The sequence below is a fragment of the Myotis davidii genome, unplaced genomic scaffold (assembly GCF_000327345.1).
Source record: "Myotis davidii unplaced genomic scaffold, ASM32734v1 scaffold1025, whole genome shotgun sequence".
Lineage (NCBI taxonomy): Eukaryota > Metazoa > Chordata > Mammalia > Chiroptera > Vespertilionidae > Myotis > Myotis davidii.
The window spans coordinates 101,245-112,776 of record NW_006297812.1 but is presented as its reverse complement, the minus strand read 5'-3'; positions in this window follow the sequence as shown (position 1 = coordinate 112,776).

The following is an 11,532-nucleotide window of genomic DNA, read 5'->3' as shown; positions in this document are numbered from 1 at the left end:
CATCTTGTTCTTAAAAACTAATTCTCCAGATAAACAACCCATTTCCTCTGCTATATTTTATGGTTTCAGACCCATAGCCGTTCTGTTATTCTTGCCTGGATACTTTCCAGTTTATAAACATTGGGCTCACATCGTAGCATCAGAACCAAGACCTGCTCCATGGGAGGTGCTAAAAAATAGCAACTACGATATTTGGGCCCCTCTCCTTGCCCCTCACTGGGGCTCTAGAACTTCAATAGTTCGCGAGGCAGCTGCCTCCAAATATCCTTTTTTCTTTCTTTTTCTTAACAGAAATCTTTTTTGGGGGGAGGGGGCGGGTCTGGACACAGTGTAACCCTAGAAATATATTTCAGTTCCAATTATCCATTGGTGTCACCATGAAACTAATTTCTAAACAAAGAGATATAAACAGAAAAGTGTGCGAAACTTCCTGGAAGCTTTCCTAAGAGTGAGAGGGCGACCCTCCTTTCCGCCTTTTCCGCCATCTTGCTTCTGAAACACGGGTGTGATGCCTGGACTCCAGCATCATCTCGGGCCATGAGGATGAGGCCCTCACACTGAGAATTGGATGGAAGGACCCGGCACCACTGCTGTGGAGCTGTCACACTAACTCGCATTGCCTGACTCTAGACTTACATTATGCAAAAAATAATAGTAATAAGCTTCTCTCTTGCTTAATAATAAACTTCTTTCTTGTTAAGTATTTGATGGCTCTCTTAAATATACATTCAGACTTTACCCTAAATTTACCACCCTACAGCCACTATAATGGGTTATATTTACCCCAAGGGACCTCTCAACTAGATAATTCTGACAACAGGGCATTTCAACTCTCATAATTAATTCTTTTATTTTTATTTCCTTTTTTAACACTTAAAATTTGCTGAACACTCAGCTGAAAGAGATCATAACAAGGGAAACCTGAACCCTGATGTTTCTGTTTCCTAGAGCTGCTGTAACAAGTTACTGCAAGCTTTGTGGCCAACAACAGAATGTATTCTCCCCTAGTTCTGGAGGCCATGAGCCTGAATCAGTGTCACGGGGATGAAACCAAGGTGTCGCTGGGACCTGGCTCCTTCCACAGGTTCTAGGGGAGAATCTGCTCCCGTCTCCATCTGCTTCTGGTGGTTGCCAGCATCCCTCAGCCATGGCCTGCTCCCTCCATCTCCACCTCTGTGGGCACTGCACCTTCTCCTCTTCCATGTCAAATCTCCCTCTGCCTTTCTCTTACAAAGGCACAGTATATATGATTGCATTTAGGGTTCACCAAGATAAACAAGATAAGCTCTTCACCTCAAAATCCTTAATCACTTATGCAAAGTCTTTTTTCACCACAGCAAGTAACTTTCAGATCCAGGGATTAGGACGAAAATCATTGAGGGTTCCAACGATTAGGACTGTAATCTTTGAGGGGTTCCAGGTATTATGATTGAACTCTTTTGGGGGTCCCAGGGATTAGAAATAGAATCTTTTGGAGGTTCCTGGGATTAGGGCTGGAATATTTGGGGGTTTCATGAGTTAGGACTAGAATCTTTTGGGGGTTCCAAGGATTAGGACTAAAATCTTTTGGGGTTCCAAGGATTAGGACTAGAATATTTTGAGGTTCTAGGGATTAAGGCTGGATTATTTGGGGGTTTCGTGGGATAGGGCTGGAATCTCTTGGAATTCCAGGGGTTAGGACTAGATTATTTTGGAGTTCCAAGGATTAGGGTTGTAATCTTTTGGAGGTTCCAGGGAATAGGACTGGAATATTTTTTTGGGGGGGGGACATTATTCTAAGCTTCCACCGCTGGATATTAAATATGACTCCTCTCAGAATTTAAGACTTAAGACCACAGCTATGTTCCCTGCCTCGCTATTGGCCAGCTGCCATGCAGCAGGTACAAGCTTACCGCCTGCACAGAGTGTCAGAGCACCTCTCCCATAGCAGCGTGTAGGTTCCCAACTCCTCCAGGCAGAAGACAGAAATCTTTCCCCCGTGCTTGCCTCTGCCGCCTGCCTCCTCACCCCACGGCTAGGTCAAAAGCCCACCTGCCCTGTCATTGCACCAGAATTGGCCTCTTCCTTGTGTGATTGACCGTGGGATCACCCAAGGGATGTGACGCAGTCCGAAGGCTCTGAAGGTAACACATCGCCTCAGAACACAGGGCTGAGTCACCTAGTCATTTATTCGAAGAAAGGCAAGCCCAGACTGTTAGTGGAATCATGTAAGTTTCAGCTGCAGTCTCATTATCTGTCCGGTATTTAACCTCTTGGTTTCCTCACTTGGGAAATGAAGACAGAAAGGATAATAATACTCACCTGACAGGCTTATTGTGAGAATTTTGAAAAGCTGTGTGTGAAGCAGGTAGCACCATGCATGGCTCCCAGGAGAAGCTCAAAAAATGGAGTCTATGCCTCATCCATTCAGTTTTCCCTCCAAGAGCTGACTCAACATCCTACTAATATTGGAGGTGCGGTCATGACCCAGACAGTCTTGCCCTAAGGGAGCTCACAGCCCAGGTCTGGTGCCCACAAAAGACACCACTGCAGATTGAACAAGGCAGTGGGGAGGAACTCATTTCTCCGAGACTCCTGGCTAGCCACTTTCTCACACAGGGCAGCACAAAAGCCCTTGAAGCAAGGGTGGGGAACATCCGCCCGTGGGCCGTGTAAGGCCTAAGAAATCATTTAGTCTAGCCCTCCCACGGCATTAGTGGTGAGTTAATTACATGTTTGACCAAATACAGCAGGCTAATTTTTAAGTTGATAATTTTGTATGGCCTGCGAAGGATGTTATAAATATTCAATGGCCCTCGGCAGAAAAAGGGTCCCCCCCTGCTTTAGAGAGAAGAGGCCCGGGACAGGGCCACAGTGCAGCAGGATGGCCTGGAGCTGCCGGAAGCTCCGCTCCTGAAAGTGGATGCGGACTCCGAGACACTCCCAACCTGCACAGCCCACCGCGCCTGGCACGGGCCCTCTGCTCATTGCTCACCCGGGGAAAACAGGCTCAGCTCAGAATTTTTCGTTAAATGCTAAAAATTTGAGGTGTCAACATAACAAATGTCCAAACCTGTAAGAATTTTTATGAGTTTATCTGAGCCAAACTGACAACTACCGGGAAGCAAAATCTCAGTGGATTGAGAAAATGCTTGGGAAAATGGCAGTTTTGCACCTTATTTTCTAAACTGGAATCAAAGGAGACTTAAGGGGTGACACGACATCCTTTGGTGATAGATTCGGGAGGCAGGAGAAAGCAAAGCAGGGAAATCTCTGAGACTGGATAAAGTATAATGAAGAAACAAATACTTCTTTTACATTGTTTTACGTTGGTGGGGATAGGGTAGTTAGCAATTAACACAGCACGTGGAGATGGGATGTGGGAACAAGATAGCAGTGAGGTTGCTCCATAGTCTCGTGCTCTCGTGGGAGATTGTACCCTGAGTAGTCTGGAAAGGGCAGATTTCTCTGATATTCCAAACGTATGTCATCATAGATGCAAAAGGACAGTAGACAGGGCTCAGTTAAGGTAAAGACTGACCTGTGTCAAGGAAGACTCCGGCCTAGGACTGGCTTTTAGTTGGGGAATTTTAATTCGGACCATCTTATGTGGTTACTTTAGGTCTCTGAGTTTGTAAAGCCTACCACGCAACCTCCCCCCGCCCCAAGCTTGTCAGGTTTAGTATGTGGCCCCTTTTTTGTCCACAGCAGTAAATTAATTAAGATATAATTTGAACAACATCAGCCTTCCCTCGTCAACAGTTCCTAAGACAGGCTGGACAGCATTAATTGTTGCAATTAATTAAGCATTAAACTAATAATGGGTACAGCTGCTAACAATTAACAACTAATTATGTCAAGCACTTTAATCATATCACAAAAGAAATGGAAATCGGAGGGAAGGGAGCGGGAGAAAGGAGAGAAAGCAGTTACCTTGTAAGCAAATGAGATGCAGTGAGCTCCAAAAGCAGCTGCATCCTGCTGCAGAAATGACAGGAAGTGCTGATCCCAGCGCTGTCCCTGGGAGCTAAGCTGCTCGGGAGCCACAGGAGTCTGAGTTTGAAGAGAGGAGACTTGAATTCAATTGACCAGAACAGTGAGCAGAGCCAACACATGCCAAAGTGCAGTCTCGGTACTTGGCATTCATCAACCCATGTAATCCTCACAATACTTCATGGTCGTCGCTACTATTATTCCCATTTTTTGGCTGAAGAAACTGAGGACAAAGAGGTTAAGTGACTTGCCCATGTATTGGGGCCTCTGTTCACACTGAGGCACACTACCTTTAGTGGACACCCCAAACAAATAAACCTCACTAAGTTGCTAAACTCTTAATCAAACTCAAATAGCAATGTTTTATTGAACCATGCACTCCACCAATTAATTTTAAGAGAAAAGAAAAAGCACCTTCTGAGCAATTCAAACTGGAACTGAGCATTTTCTGAAATGATCAAGCTCACGGAAATCCATAAATTCAAATTATTCCCAATCCAATCTGTATTTTATTTTGCTCCTAAATATAAGGACCCCCACCCCCCACCCCCTTCTCCATGGGAACCTGTTATCCTGCTGGGATCTGGCAAGCAGCTCCAGGGACCACTCCTACCCCTCTCGACCTCCCAGATCCTCTTCCCCTCACACTTTGCAGTAAACATCATTGTTTGGTTTTTACTCAGGGCTTTTGTTTTCCAACAAGCTTCTATCATTTCAGGAAATAGAAGAATCAGGCTAAACTAGCCACACATCCACATACAAACGTGCCTGCCCACACATAGGCTCACAGGCCTCCATGATATACTAAGGAGGAGAGGGTTGACGCAAGAAGGATCAAGACTGCTTGTCCTTACTTAAAGCCAAGAGAGATAAAGTGTCTTTTGTGCTGTCCCAACTGCCTGGCAGATGAAGTCAGGACAGAAAACTTACGCACCACGCTCCACATCAGTACTTCTCAAATTCGATTACCCAGAGGTTCACCTGGAGAACTCATTGGAACACAGATTCTGGGCCTCTCCACAGGAGATTCCGATTCAGTAGGTTTGGGCAGAACCCAAGAAATTGCATCTCTACGTTCCAGATGCCCATACATCTTTGAGAGCCACTGCTCTACCCTACCCCATTTCTGGCCACTTGTCCTTGTCCCAAGCCAGCAGATCTCATCAAGGCCATTAATTGTCCCCAGGGTGAGCTCCTTTGCCCAGTCTGGCCCAGTGACCACAAGTGTTTGTGTTGCTCTCATTGATTTAGAAGTTTAAGTTGTTGTACTTGGTCATCCTGGACTAGGACTGTTTTTAAACAGAATCCAGAAAAAGGGGCCAAAGAGGCCCCCTGTCCCCACTCACTTTGCCGGCCTCCTGCCGGGCCTCACTTAGAGTGGGAGGAGTCAGTTCTCTGCTTGCTAGGAGTGAAAAAGAAACTTTGCCACATTAGAGCAGTCTTAGGACTCCTAAGTCCACAGGTGCCCTGCCTGCTCGGGTCCTTCGAGGACTCCTGAGGCATCTGAGACCTGTCCTCTCTCCTAAGGCAGGACTTCAGGTCCACTATCGACCCACAGGGCCCGCTCTGGGATCAGCCCATCACTTTCTGGAGCTGGGACTCGGGGTACCAGAGCCCTGAGACTAAAACCAGAACTGCAGGGCCACCTTGGAGCCAGCAACAGTCTGCCCAGAACAGAGTAGGGATGGGGAGGGAGAAGGTGGAGTGTGTCATCCTGCAGGGGGAGCCTTTGTGCTGGCTGCTTTCAGGCTGCCCTTTGGGGTATGAAGGACGATCTGACCAGAAACACTCACGGAGTCCAGATGAAATCACCAGGCTTCTGCACACCCAGGTCGCCTCCATTTAGAATTTGCACCCTCTCCCATGAAGGGGCTCAGGACTCCAGTCTTGATATGATAAAGCGAAGTTTCTGACAAAACTCAGGCATTGGACATTGGGGACTTCATGTCAGCCTTTGCTAAGGCTATTTAAAAACACATAGAGATGGCTTCATACACTGTTGGTAAAGGTGGAAAATGTTCCCTTCTTTCTGAAAGGAGATGTGACAATGAGCAGAGGGCCCGTGCCAGGCGCAGTGGGCTGTTCAGGTTGGGAGTGTCTCGGAGTCCGCATCCACTTTCAGGAGCGGAGCTTCCGGCAGCTCCAGGCTCACTGCAGCTTTATTCACAGTAGCAAACAATGTAAACAACTTAAATACACAAATAAAAACAGGAGTTTGGTTAAATGAACCAGAGAAAATACATTCACCAAAATATTTTGTAAGTAATAAAAATAATGTTGTAGAATAATTCTAATAGACAAGAGAAAATGTTTAAAATAATACCAAATTGTAAGATGTAGTCTGTGAAACAGTATATATAGAATGTCATTTTTTTTAAAACTGCATGTGACTGTGTGTGTGTGTGTGTGTGTGTGTGTGTGTGTGTGTGTGTGATGCCTCTGGAGGGGAAACACCACCACAGAGGTGAGCAGTGTTTATCTTGATGAGCATACCGGAAATTCTGTGTTTTCTTTCATGCTCCACCATGTTTTTCAGACTCCACTGATCAGACAATGGAGTCTGAAAAAGATCAGAGAATAAATAAAATAATTACTAGCAATATAATTTCAGGTGTCCTGAGTGGGCCATGGTAAGTATTCTGGGGCAGAATCTTCTCACTATTTCTGAAATCTGTCTCTATATAATAACTTAGAAGGGTAACTGTGAACACAAAGATGAGTGTTTTAAAGCTCCGCACGCACATGCAGACAGGCAATGTGCGAGTGGAAGTATAAGGAAAACATCTTCGTTCAGAATGTACATATTCATGGGTCCCTACATCCCTTCCAGTCTTCATTCAGGCAACAAAGATTTTTTTCTCCATAACGTCTCCTAGCAGCCAAACACAGGCACTGTTAGTGAATATTAATTGACTTAACATCTTGTGGTGATGAAACTGTGCACATTTCCCTGTCTCATTTGGTTGCTAGGGAACCATGTGAGACAGCTATGGAGCCCCGGGACCCAGCCCTGTTGAGTGTAGGGCAGGGTTAAACCACAAATCAGAAATGCTCCACGGGATTAATGGTGGATGCCAGCAACTACGCGTATGTATGTGGTCCTGTCAAATAAACAAGAAACAAATAAACATCACTGGGCAGCTTGGCAGTGGGCAGGCAAGCCGCTGGGAGGTGGGGGTAGACTCTCAGAAACTGCAGCCCCTTCCCGGGGATCTACTGGAGTCAGCCTTCCTTCTGGGCTCCTTTCTAAGCATTCTTCAAGGCCTGGAGTGGAACCATGTGGCAGGTGCTGGAGGCATCACCTTGGAAGGGAAAGGAGGGACTGTGCAGGTTGGTGTAATAACCCTGAAATTGTAGGCATCATTTTCTGTCATCCCAGTGCTCATATCAGATGCAAAGAAGCTGGTGAGTGTGCCTGGCCTGCCTGCAATTTTCCTTCAACACCTGACATTGGCTCTTCTTTCATCTTCCCTACCCCTTGTCTCTTCAGCCCAGCAACTGCTGGAGAACTCCGTTTTAGTGCTGGTCCCTGGTCTGGCCACCTAGTTCCCTTGTGCTGCACGAAGAGAAAGCTTCATTGCCCAGGTTTCTGGAAGACCACACTCATGGAGGCTCCCTCAGTCCCTAACTCTCCTACATCTTCTTCTTCCTCCAGTTTTCTCCCTGGAAGCCCTTACTTTACACCAAGTTTCCGGGCCATTCCCCCTTTCCTTCTGAATGGACAACCTCCCTACAGGATGACTCGGTCCTGCCCGGGAGCCTCCTGTGATGCGCCCACAGGTACAGCCAAGGCTTCTCTATTCTGTGTGTGGGTTTCCTCTGGGAGGGGTGGGCTCTGGTCTCAGCATCAGCAGCTTTGGCTGGGAAATAGGAAGGTGAGCTCTGACCCTTGAAAGTGAAAGAGGGTGAGGCTGGAGATACTGGGTGTTCTTATTTGGACTTCCTCTTGTTTTTCCTCAAGTACCTAAAATCAAATACAACTATGGAAAGTAATTTCTTTCCAAAAACTGCTCTACAGTCTATATAAATATATATTTATTTTAAATATGTCAATATAAAAAGTCATGTTCTTTCTTTTTATTTCCATCCATCTATTCATTTAATAAATTAATAGAGCACTTGCTCTATGCCCAGAATTTTTGTTGGGCCCTGTGTGGATTAAATGGTGAATTCAAACTGACGGTCCTGGTGTTATGTAGCTTATAATATTATGGGGAATAAAAAAAATCAAGATCAAACAACCTCACATATAAATATAAAATTATAGCTGTGGTAATGTGATAAATGGGGGCATATGGAGCTATGGGGGGAAGGGGCTGCTCACCTAAGCTTGGGGGCCAGGGAGGCCCTGAGGACATTGACTCTACATCTGGAGAGGGACCAACTGGGCGCTCACCACCTCCCTGACCTCACCATGTGAACTGCTGCCTCTTTCTTCTTCCTGGATGGAAGGGGGACTCTAGAATCTGCTAAATGGAAGACAAAAAATGAACTCACTTGTATTCTTTCTTTTTCTCCACTCTGAATTAGAAAATGTTGAATTATCACAAAGATTCCAAATGAAACTCCATGTCTTTAAACACTTAGACCACTTTTCATAGAATGGATGCTTGGTTAAGGTTTGTGTGAGCAGAGGGATGGTGCAAGGCTACAAGACTAGAGTAACCAACAAGTCAAATGACTCTGGTCAGGAGAGAAGAAGAGTAGAGAGACATCCTGAGAGATCCCAGAGTGAGAACACAGGGAGAGACACAGAGACAGGGAAAAAGACAAGAGGCTAATGCTGGTGGCCAACATGGTGGCCAGAGAGAAACATCCAAGGGGAACTTGGGGAACAGAATAGCTCTGTCTTCCCCCAGTTTCCACTAAAGGTCTTAGGTACACCCTGCACTTCCCAGACACTGTGAGGAAGAGTTGAGTCTACTTTAATGTTAGTTTAGAAAAATCAGAAGCTCCCCCAGCCACAGACGGATTACCTCAGACCTGGAAGGGATCCAAAGAGCTTATCCAGCCTTTCACCGGTAATCCCCTCACTGTTTCTCCAGCTAGATGGCTGGCTTCTGTTTGAACATGAAGTGACCGGGAAATCACCCTCGCTGGGGCAGCAGTTCTAACGCTGGGAAGTGTTTCCTCGTGCTGAGAATATGTCTGCCTGAAACGGCCATCCTCTGGCCATGGTCTTCACTAGGAAGCCACATAGCCTAGATTGGCTCCTGTCTTCATTCATTCATTCACTCTTCAGCTGCTCACTGGGAGCCTGCTCTGTGGTGTGCGGTGACCACTGTAAAGAAAGCAGCCTTGTGCTCAACAGTCCAGCATTTCCTGTGGGAGACAGGGAGCGCGTGGACAATTTCAATAGAGGTTAGAAACTGAGAGAAGGACCCATCCTTCTAGGGCAGTGGTCGGCAAACCGTGGCTCCCGAGCCACATGCGGCTCTTTGGCCCCTTGAGTGTGACTCTTCCACAAAATACCATGTGCAGGCGCGCATGTACAGTGCGATTGAAACTTCGTGGCCCATGCGCAGAAGCTGGTTTTCAGCCTGGACAAGTCTATTTTGAAGAAGTGGCATTAGAAGTGGGGGGGTGTCAGGGAGACGTGGCGCAGGCGGGCCCTGGGATAGGCGGTGCGGGGGATGCAGGCGTGATTCATGCACCAGTTGAGTGAGCCAGTCAGTCAGCAGTCTCATTGTGCAGTGGTTAGTGCTAGTCGCGTCTGCACATCTCGCGCGGGTGACAAAAGATAGATGAAACGTATATAAGAGACGAGTGTGGATGGGAGAGTTGGAAGGGTTCGACCTCAGATTGAGGACGTTTTTAGCAAAGGCCAGCTTAGGAGTCCCCTAATTAAGTTACTTACAATGTACCTACCTATATAGTTTATTTTTAAAAAATTTGGCTCTCAAAAGAAATTTCAATCGTTGTACTGTTGATATTTGGCTCTGTTGACTAACGAAAGCCACAGGTGGCTCTTTGGCCCCTTGAGTGTGGCTCTTCCTAAGCCTTAGGAGCACCCTAATTAAGTTAATAACAATGTACCTACCTATATAGTTTATGTTTAAAAAATTTGGCTCTCAAAAGAAATTTCAATCGTTGTACTGTTGATATTTGGCTCTGTTGACTAATGAGTTTGCCCACCACTGTTCTAGGCATTTTTAAGATTTCACTACAATGAAGTTAGCCAAATCTTTATAAAGGGATTTTTTTTTTAATGTGCAAGTTTTAATGTGTAGCCTTTTTATCCCAGGCCCAGATCTAGAGGGGACTTTGTAAATGTTAACAGAGGGTCTGGCAGGTTGAAATGAAGAACATCAGGTTTGTGGACAGATTCTGCCTTCCAGATCCAGCCACCCCACACACAGCTTGTAAGAGGCAATTCTTTGTATCTAAGAGAAACCTGGTTTATTAAGTCAGGAGATTAACTCTCCAAAAAGGAGTTGATAAGGAGTAAAAAACAGCTCCCCGGTCCTCTGGCCAAGTCAACAAAAACTGTCATCTCCTCGGTCTGTGTGACCTGAATTCCCTGGCCTCCCTGAGCCTCTGATTCTTACAACAAAGGCATCCCTCTAGGCTCCCCGAGGCAGAACATAGTAGTTGGGATTTCCCTATGCTGGAGACTCTTTGGGCTTTGAATTGGTTCTCTCCCAGGTCTACCTCAGGAATTTGGGGCACAAGTTTCTTGGGTGGCCAGGATGCAGAGCTGCGAGTCAGCAAAATGAGAGATGCCTAAACACTGAACTTGTGTAGACACAGGTCCACTAAATAAATACAAAGGGTTTCAAGCCTTCCGTTTGGAGTCTAGGACACCAAAATACAAACATTTCTGTTAATTACATTATTTATTTTGGCAATGAGAATTAAAGCACTCTGGGGTCAAAAGTGGTTTTTTGATATTGTTTTTCCTGTACCTTCTTACAAGCCATCTTAAACAGAGGAGTATCTGTCCTCTATTAGTATAAAAACAAACAAACATGGGAATATGAAACAGTGCAGCCACTTCAGAAAACAGTTTGGCAGCTCCTCACAATGATAAACATAGAGCTTTGACCCATCAATTACTCTCCTAGATATCTACCCAAGAGAAATGAAAACATATGCCCACACAAAAACTTGTACATGAGTGTCATAGCATCCTTATCCCTAGAGCAAGAACTCAACTATCCATTATCTGATGAATGGATAAAAAAAAATGTAGTCTATCTATCCAAACCATGACATATTCATGAACAAAAGGAATAAGAGGAAAGAACTGAAAAACCTGGTTAAAACTTGGGAACATATGCTAAGCAAAGAAGCTGGGCATAAAAGGTTACATATTGCATGATTTCATTTATGTGGAATGTCCACATATAGGAAATCTGGAAAGAAAGAAGGAAGATTATTGGTTGCCTCTTTCGGGGGCAGGATAAGTAGGGTGGCTATGGAGTAAGGGCTCATGGGGACAAATGTTCTTTCGGGGATGATAAAAATATTCTAAAATTGGATTATTGTAATGATTGTACAACTCTGTAAACTAAAAAAAAACAGACTTGTATATTTTTTAAAGTTAAATTTATGGTATGT